A 9,192-nucleotide genomic window follows, 5' to 3' on the forward strand; every position below is an offset into this window, starting at 1 on the left:
GTCGGTCGGTCGGTCAGTGAGTGAGTGAGTGAGTGTGTTGCGCTGGAGGAAAGCTCCAGCCCGGCGTCCGTCCCCACCGGGGAGGAGTAGGCCTGCTGACTGAGCGCTGGGAGCCGGGAGCCTTTCCTGCAGTCAGTCGGTCGGTCAGTGAGTGAGTGTGTGTGCTGAAGGAAAGCTCCAGCCCGGCGTCCGTCCCCACCGGGGAGGAGTAGGCCTGCTGACTGAGCGCTGGGAGCCGGGAGCCTTTCCTGCAGTCAGTCGGTCGGTCAGTGAGTGAGTGTGTGTGCTGAAGGGAGGCTCCAGCCCGGCGTCCGTCCCCACCGGGGAGGAGTAGGCCTGCTGACTGAGCGCTGGGAGCCGGGAGCCTTTCCTGCAGTCAGTCGGTCGGTCAGTGAGTGAGTGAGTGAGTGTGTGTGCTGAAGGGAAGCTCCAGCCCGGCGTCCGTCCCCACCGGGGAGTTGTGCCCGGGCCCGGGCCTCCTGCCGACGGACCGTGTGGCGCATTGTCCCGACTGCGGACTTTCTCCAGCAAAAAGGCGGAGGTGCAGTACCGCCATTTCGCCACACGAGGGACGGAATGGCACCCAACTGCCCCCTGGTGTCGAAAAAGCGCAAGGGCACCCGGGCCGGTCCGCCCCAGGCAGCGGCCGAGATGCAGCACCGGGGGCCCGGCCTGCCTGCCCTGGAGGTCAGCCTGCCAGCCCTGGAGGTCTGCTATCCAGCCCTGGAGGTCAGCTATCCAGCCCTGGAGGTCTGCCTGCCTGCCTGCCTGCCCTGGAGGTCAGCCTGCCAGCCCTGGAGGTCTGCCTGTTAGCCCTGGAGGTCTGCTATCCAGCCCTGGAGGTCTGCTATCCAGCCCTGGTAGCAGCACTGCCAGCCCTGGAGGTCTGCCTGTTAGCCCTGGAGGTCTGCTATCCAGCCCTGGTAGCAGCACTGCCTGCCCTGGAGGTCTGCCTGCCTGCCCTGGAGGTCTGCCTGTTAGCCCTGGAGGTCAGCCTGTTAGCCCTGGAGGTCTGCTATCCAGCCCTGGAGGTCAGCTATCCAGCCCTGGAGGTCTGCCTGCCTGCCTGCCTGCCCTGGAGGTCAGCCTGCCAGCCCTGGAGGTCTGCCTTCCAGCCCTGGAGGTCTGCCTGCCTGCCCTGGCAGCAGCACTGCCTGCCCTGGTAGCAGCACTGCCTGCCCTGGAGGTCTGCCTGCCTGCCCTGGAGGTCTGCCTGTTAGCCCTGGAGGTCAGCCTGTTAGCCCTGGAGGTCTGCTATCCAGCCCTGGAGGTCAGCTATCCAGCCCTGGAGGTCTGCTATCCAGCCCTGGAGGTCTGCCTGCCTGCCTGCCTGCCCTGGAGGTCAGCCTGCCAGCCCTGGAGGTCTGCCTTCCAGCCCTGGAGGACAGCCTGCCTGCCCTGGTAGCAGCACTGCCTGCCTTCCAGCCCTGGAGGTCTGCCTGTTAGCCCTGGAGGTCTGCTATCCAGCCCTGGTAGCAGCACTGCCTGCCCTGGAGGTCTGCCTGCCTGCCTTCCAGCCCTGGAGGTCTGCTATCCAGCCCTGGAGGTCTGCCTGCCTGCCATCCAGCCCTGGAGGTCTGCTATCCAGCCCTGGTAGCAGCACTGCCTGCCCTGGAGGTCTGCCTTCCAGCCCTGGTAGCAGCACTGCCTGCCCTGGTAGCAGCACTGCCTGCCCTGGAGGTCTGCTATCCAGCCCTGGAGGTCTGCCTGCCTGCCTGTTAGCCCTGGAGGTCTGCTATCCAGCCCTGGAGGTCTGCCTGCCTGCCTGTTAGCCCTGGAGGTCTGCTATCCAGCCCTGGAGGTCTGCCTGCCTGCCCTGGAGGTCTGCCTGCCTGCCATCCAGCCCTGGAGGTCTGCTATCCTGCCCTGGAGGTCTGCTATCCAGCCCTGGTAGCAGCACTGCCTGCCCTGGAGGTCTGCTATCCAGCCCTGGAGGTCTGCCTGCCTGCCCTGGAGGTCTGCCTGCCTGCCCTGGAGGTCTGCCTGTTAGCCCTGGAGGTCTGCTATCCAGCCCTGGAGGTCTGCCTGCCAGCCCTGGAGGTCTGCTATCCAGCCCTGGAGGTCTGCCTGCCTGCCATCCAGCCCTGGAGGTCTGCTATCCTGCCCTGGAGGTCTGCTATCCAGCCCTGGAGGTCTGCCTGCCTGCCTGCCAGCCCTGGAGGTCTGCTATCCAGCCCTGGAGGTCTGCCTGCCTGCCCTGGAGGTCTGCTATCCAGCCCTGGAGGTCTGCTATCCAGCCCTGGTAGCAGCACTGCCTGCCCTGGAGGTCTGCCTTCCAGCCCTGGTAGCAGCACTGCCTGCCCTGGTAGCAGCACTGCCTGCCCTGGAGGTCTGCTATCCAGCCCTGGAGGTCTGCCTGCCTGCCTGTTAGCCCTGGAGGTCTGCTATCCAGCCCTGGAGGTCTGCCTGCCTGCCTGTTAGCCCTGGAGGTCTGCTATCCAGCCCTGGAGGTCTGCCTGCCTGCCCTGGAGGTCTGCCTGCCTGCCATCCAGCCCTGGAGGTCTGCTATCCTGCCCTGGAGGTCTGCTATCCAGCCCTGGTAGCAGCACTGCCTGCCCTGGAGGTCTGCTATCCAGCCCTGGAGGTCTGCCTGCCTGCCCTGGAGGTCTGCCTGCCTGCCCTGGAGGTCTGCCTGTTAGCCCTGGAGGTCTGCTATCCAGCCCTGGAGGTCTGCCTGCCAGCCCTGGAGGTCTGCTATCCAGCCCTGGAGGTCTGCCTGCCTGCCATCCAGCCCTGGAGGTCTGCTATCCTGCCCTGGAGGTCTGCTATCCAGCCCTGGAGGTCTGCCTGCCTGCCTGCCAGCCCTGGAGGTCTGCTATCCAGCCCTGGAGGTCTGCCTGCCTGCCCTGGAGGTCTGCTATCCAGCCCTGGAGGTCTGCTATCCAGCCCTGGTAGCAGCACTGCCTGCCCTGGAGGTCTGCCTTCCAGCCCTGGTAGCAGCACTGCCTGCCCTGGTAGCAGCACTGCCTGCCCTGGAGGTCTGCTATCCAGCCCTGGAGGTCTGCCTGCCTGCCTGTTAGCCCTGGAGGTCTGCTATCCAGCCCTGGAGGTCTGCCTGCCTGCCTGTTAGCCCTGGAGGTCTGCTATCCAGCCCTGGAGGTCTGCCTGCCTGCCCTGGAGGTCTGCCTGCCTGCCATCCAGCCCTGGAGGTCTGCTATCCTGCCCTGGAGGTCTGCTATCCAGCCCTGGTAGCAGCACTGCCTGCCCTGGAGGTCTGCTATCCAGCCCTGGAGGTCTGCCTGCCTGCCCTGGAGGTCTGCCTGCCTGCCCTGGAGGTCTGCCTGTTAGCCCTGGAGGTCTGCTATCCAGCCCTGGAGGTCTGCCTGCCTGCCATCCAGCCCTGGAGGTCTGCTATCCAGCCCTGGTAGCAGCACTGCCTGCCCTGGAGGTCTGCCTGCCTGCCCTGGCAGCAGCACTGCCTGCCCTGGTAGCAGCACTGCCTGCCCTGGAGGTCTGCTATCCAGCCCTGGAGGTCTGCTATCCAGCCCTGGAGGTCTGCCTGTTAGCCCTGGAGGTCTGCTATCCAGCCCTGGAGGTCTGCCTGCCTGCCCTGGCAGCAGCACTGCCTGCCCTGGAGGTCTGCCTGCCTGCCCTGGTAGCAGCACTGCCTGCCCTGGAGGTCAGCCTGTTAGCCCTGGAGGTCTGCTATCCAGCCCTGGAGGTCTGCCTGCCTGCCTGTTAGCCCTGGAGGTCAGCCTGTTAGCCCTGGAGGTCTGCTATCCAGCCCTGGAGGTCTGCCTGCCTGCCATCCAGCCCTGGAGGTCTCCCTGCCTGCCCTGGCAGCAGCACTGCCTGCCCTGGTAGCAGCACTGCCTGCCCTGGAGGTCTGCCTGCCTGCCCTGGAGGTCTGCCTGCCTGCCCTGGAGGTCTGCCTGTTAGCCCTGGAGGTCTGCCTGTTAGCCCTGGAGGTCTGCCTGTTAGCCCTGGAGGTCTGCCTGCCTGCCCTGGCAGCAGCACTGCCTGCCCTGGTAGCAGCACTGCCTGCCCTGGAGGTCTGCCTGCCTGCCCTGGAGGTCTGCCTGTTAGCCCTGGAGGTCAGCCTGTTAGCCCTGGAGGTCTGCTATCCAGCCCTGGAGGTCAGCTATCCAGCCCTGGAGGTCTGCTATCCAGCCCTGGAGGTCTGCCTGCCTGCCTGCCTGCCCTGGAGGTCAGCCTGCCAGCCCTGGAGGTCTGCCTTCCAGCCCTGGAGGACAGCCTGCCTGCCCTGGTAGCAGCACTGCCTGCCTTCCAGCCCTGGAGGTCTGCCTGTTAGCCCTGGAGGTCTGCTATCCAGCCCTGGTAGCAGCACTGCCTGCCCTGGAGGTCTGCCTGCCTGCCTTCCAGCCCTGGAGGTCTGCTATCCAGCCCTGGAGGTCTGCCTGCCTGCCATCCAGCCCTGGAGGTCTGCTATCCAGCCCTGGTAGCAGCACTGCCTGCCCTGGAGGTCTGCTATCCAGCCCTGGAGGACAGCCTGCCTGCCCTGGTAGCAGCACTGCCTGCCCTGGAGGTCAGCCTGTTAGCCCTGGAGGTCTGCCTGCCTGCCCTGGAGGTCAGCCTGTTAGCCCTGGAGGTCTGCCTGCCTGCCATCCAGCCCTGGCAGCAGCACTGCCTGCCCTGGTAGCAGCACTGCCTGCCCTGGAGGTCTGCTATCCAGCCCTGGTAGCAGCACTGCCTGCCCTGGAGGTCTGCCTGCCTGCCTGCCAGCCCTGGAGGTCTGCCTGTTAGCCCTGGAGGTCTGCTATCCAGCCCTGGAGGACAGCCTGCCTGCCCTGGTAGCAGCACTGCCTGCCCTGGAGGTCAGCCTGTTAGCCCTGGAGGTCTGCCTGCCTGCCCTGGAGGTCAGCCTGTTAGCCCTGGAGGTCTGCCTGCCTGCCATCCAGCCCTGGCAGCAGCACTGCCTGCCCTGGTAGCAGCACTGCCTGCCCTGGAGGTCTGCTATCCAGCCCTGGTAGCAGCACTGCCTGCCCTGGAGGTCAGCCTGTTAGCCCTGGAGGTCTGCTATCCAGCCCTGGAGGTCTGCCTGCCTGCCTGTTAGCCCTGGAGGTCAGCCTGTTAGCCCTGGAGGTCTGCTATCCAGCCCTGGAGGTCTGCCTGCCTGCCATCCAGCCCTGGAGGTCTCCCTGCCTGCCCTGGCAGCAGCACTGCCTGCCCTGGTAGCAGCACTGCCTGCCCTGGAGGTCTGCCTGCCTGCCCTGGAGGTCTGCCTGCCTGCCCTGGAGGTCTGCCTGTTAGCCCTGGAGGTCTGCCTGTTAGCCCTGGAGGTCTGCCTGTTAGCCCTGGAGGTCTGCCTGCCTGCCCTGGCAGCAGCACTGCCTGCCCTGGTAGCAGCACTGCCTGCCCTGGAGGTCTGCCTGCCTGCCCTGGAGGTCTGCCTGTTAGCCCTGGAGGTCAGCCTGTTAGCCCTGGAGGTCTGCTATCCAGCCCTGGAGGTCAGCTATCCAGCCCTGGAGGTCTGCTATCCAGCCCTGGAGGTCTGCCTGCCTGCCTGCCTGCCCTGGAGGTCAGCCTGCCAGCCCTGGAGGTCTGCCTTCCAGCCCTGGAGGACAGCCTGCCTGCCCTGGTAGCAGCACTGCCTGCCTTCCAGCCCTGGAGGTCTGCCTGTTAGCCCTGGAGGTCTGCTATCCAGCCCTGGTAGCAGCACTGCCTGCCCTGGAGGTCTGCCTGCCTGCCTTCCAGCCCTGGAGGTCTGCTATCCAGCCCTGGAGGTCTGCCTGCCTGCCATCCAGCCCTGGAGGTCTGCTATCCAGCCCTGGTAGCAGCACTGCCTGCCCTGGAGGTCTGCTATCCAGCCCTGGAGGACAGCCTGCCTGCCCTGGTAGCAGCACTGCCTGCCCTGGAGGTCTGCTATCCAGCCCTGGAGGACAGCCTGCCTGCCCTGGTAGCAGCACTGCCTGCCCTGGAGGTCAGCCTGCCTGCCCTGGAGGTCAGCCTGCCAGCCCTGGCAGCAGCACGGCCTACCTGCCTGCCTGCCCTGGAGGTCTGCCTGCCTGCCTGCCCTGGAGGTCAGCCTTCCAGCCCTGGCAGCAGCACGGCCTACCTGCCTGCCAGCCTGCCCTCCCCAGCCACACAGCCCTGCCTGCCTGCCTGCCAGCCCTGGAGGTCAGCCTGTTAGCCCTGGAGGTCTGCCTGCCTGTCTGCCTGCCTGCCTGCCTGCCCTGGAGGTCAGCCTGCCTGCCCTGGAGGTCTGCTATCCAGCCCTGGTAGCAGCACTGCCTGCCCTGGAGGTCAGCCTGTTAGCCCTGGAGGTCTGCCTGCCTGCCCTGGTAGCAGCACTGCCTGCCTGCCTGCCCTGGAGGTCTGCCTGCCTGCCTGCCTGCCCTGGAGGTCAGCCTGCCTGCCCTGGAGGTCTGCCTGCCTGCCCTGGTAGCAGCACTGCCTGCCCTGGAGGTCAGCCTGCCTGCCCTGGAGGTCAGCCTGCCAGCCCTGGCAGCAGCACGGCCTACCTGCCTGCCTGCCCTGGAGGTCTGCCTGCCTGCCTGCCCTGGAGGTCAGCCTTCCAGCCCTGGCAGCAGCACGGCCTACCTGCCTGCCAGCCTGCCCTCCCCAGCCACACAGCCCTGCCTGCCTGCCTGCCAGCCCTGGAGGTCTCCCTGCCAGCCCTGGAGGTCTGCCTGCCTGCCTGCCTGCCTGCCCTGGAGGTCTGCCATCCTGCCTTCCAGCCCTGGAGGTCAGCCTGCCAGCCCTGGAGGTCAGCCTGTTAGCCCTGGAGGTCTGCCTGCCTGCCTGCCTGCCTGCCCTGGAGGTCAGCCTGCCAGCCCTGGAGGTCTGCCTGCCTGCCTGCCTGCCCTGGAGGTCAGCCTGCCAGCCCTGGCAGCAGCACGGCCTACCTGCCTGCCTGCCCTGGAGGTCTGCCTGCCTGCCTGCCTGCCTGCCCTGGAGGTCTGCCTGCCTGCCTGCCTGCCCTGGAGGTCAGCCTGCCTGCCCTGGAGGTCTGCCTGCCTGCCCTGGTAGCAGCACTGCCTGCCCTGGAGGTCAGCCTGCCTGCCCTGGAGGTCAGCCTGCCAGCCCTGGCAGCAGCACGGCCTACCTGCCTGCCTGCCCTGGAGGTCTGCCTGCCTGCCTGCCCTGGAGGTCAGCCTTCCAGCCCTGGCAGCAGCACGGCCTACCTGCCTGCCAGCCTGCCCTCCCCAGCCACACAGCCCTGCCTGCCTGCCTGCCAGCCCTGGAGGTCTCCCTGCCAGCCCTGGAGGTCTGCCTGCCTGCCTGCCTGCCTGCCCTGGAGGTCTGCCATCCTGCCTTCCAGCCCTGGAGGTCAGCCTGCCAGCCCTGGAGGTCAGCCTGTTAGCCCTGGAGGTCTGCCTGCCTGCCTGCCTGCCTGCCCTGGAGGTCAGCCTGCCAGCCCTGGAGGTCTGCCTGCCTGCCTGCCTGCCCTGGAGGTCAGCCTGCCAGCCCTGGCAGCAGCACGGCCTACCTGCCTGCCTGCCCTGGAGGTCTGCCTGCCTGCCTGCCTGCCTGCCCTGGAGGTCTGCCTGCCTGCCTGCCTGCCCTGGAGGTCAGCCTGCCTGCCCTGGAGGTCTGCCTGCCTGCCCTGGTAGCAGCACTGCCTGCCCTGGAGGTCAGCCTGCCTGCCCTGGAGGTCAGCCTGCCAGCCCTGGCAGCAGCACGGCCTACCTGCCTGCCTGCCCTGGAGGTCTGCCTGCCTGCCTGCCCTGGAGGTCAGCCTTCCAGCCCTGGCAGCAGCACGGCCTACCTGCCTGCCAGCCTGCCCTCCCCAGCCACACAGCCCTGCCTGCCTGCCTGCCAGCCCTGGAGGTCTCCCTGCCAGCCCTGGAGGTCTGCCTGCCTGCCTGCCTGCCTGCCCTGGAGGTCTGCCATCCTGCCTTCCAGCCCTGGAGGTCAGCCTGCCAGCCCTGGAGGTCAGCCTGTTAGCCCTGGAGGTCTGCCTGCCTGCCTGCCTGCCTGCCCTGGAGGTCAGCCTGCCAGCCCTGGAGGTCTGCCTGCCTGCCTGCCTGCCCTGGAGGTCAGCCTGCCAGCCCTGGCAGCAGCACGGCCTACCTGCCTGCCTGCCCTGGAGGTCTGCCTGCCTGCCTGCCTGCCTGCCCTGGAGGTCTGCCTGCCTGCCTGCCTGCCCTGGAGGTCAGCCTGCCTGCCCTGGAGGTCTGCCTGCCTGCCCTGGTAGCAGCACTGCCTGCCCTGGAGGTCAGCCTGCCTGCCCTGGAGGTCAGCCTGCCAGCCCTGGCAGCAGCACGGCCTACCTGCCTGCCTGCCCTGGAGGTCTGCCTGCCTGCCTGCCCTGGAGGTCAGCCTTCCAGCCCTGGCAGCAGCACGGCCTACCTGCCTGCCAGCCTGCCCTCCCCAGCCACACAGCCCTGCCTGCCTGCCTGCCAGCCCTGGAGGTCTCCCTGCCAGCCCTGGAGGTCTGCCTGCCTGCCTGCCTGCCTGCCCTGGAGGTCTGCCATCCTGCCTTCCAGCCCTGGAGGTCAGCCTGCCAGCCCTGGAGGTCAGCCTGTTAGCCCTGGAGGTCTGCCTGCCTGCCTGCCTGCCTGCCCTGGAGGTCAGCCTGCCAGCCCTGGAGGTCTGCCTGCCTGCCTGCCTGCCCTGGAGGTCAGCCTGCCAGCCCTGGCAGCAGCACGGCCTACCTGCCTGCCTGCCCTGGAGGTCTGCCTGCCTGCCTGCCTGCCTGCCCTGGAGGTCTGCCTGCCTGCCTGCCTGCCCTGGAGGTCAGCCTGCCTGCCCTGGAGGTCTGCCTGCCTGCCCTGGTAGCAGCACTGCCTGCCCTGGAGGTCAGCCTGCCTGCCCTGGAGGTCAGCCTGCCAGCCCTGGCAGCAGCACGGCCTACCTGCCTGCCTGCCCTGGAGGTCTGCCTGCCTGCCTGCCCTGGAGGTCAGCCTTCCAGCCCTGGCAGCAGCACGGCCTACCTGCCTGCCAGCCTGCCCTCCCCAGCCACACAGCCCTGCCTGCCTGCCTGCCAGCCCTGGAGGTCTCCCTGCCAGCCCTGGAGGTCTGCCTGCCTGCCTGCCTGCCTGCCCTGGAGGTCTGCCTGCCTGCCTGCCAGCCCTGGAGGTCTGCTATCCAGCCCTGGAGGTCTGCCTGCCTGCCCTGGAGGTCTGCTATCCAGCCCTGGAGGTCTGCTATCCAGCCCTGGTAGCAGCACTGCCTGCCCTGGAGGTCTGCCTTCCAGCCCTGGTAGCAGCACTGCCTGCCCTGGTAGCAGCACTGCCTGCCCTGGAGGTCTGCTATCCAGCCCTGGAGGTCTGCCTGCCTGCCTGTTAG

This window comes from Amia ocellicauda, unplaced genomic scaffold (genome assembly GCF_036373705.1).
Source record: "Amia ocellicauda isolate fAmiCal2 unplaced genomic scaffold, fAmiCal2.hap1 HAP1_SCAFFOLD_105, whole genome shotgun sequence".
In the NCBI taxonomy this organism is placed as follows: Eukaryota; Metazoa; Chordata; class Actinopteri; order Amiiformes; family Amiidae; genus Amia; species Amia ocellicauda.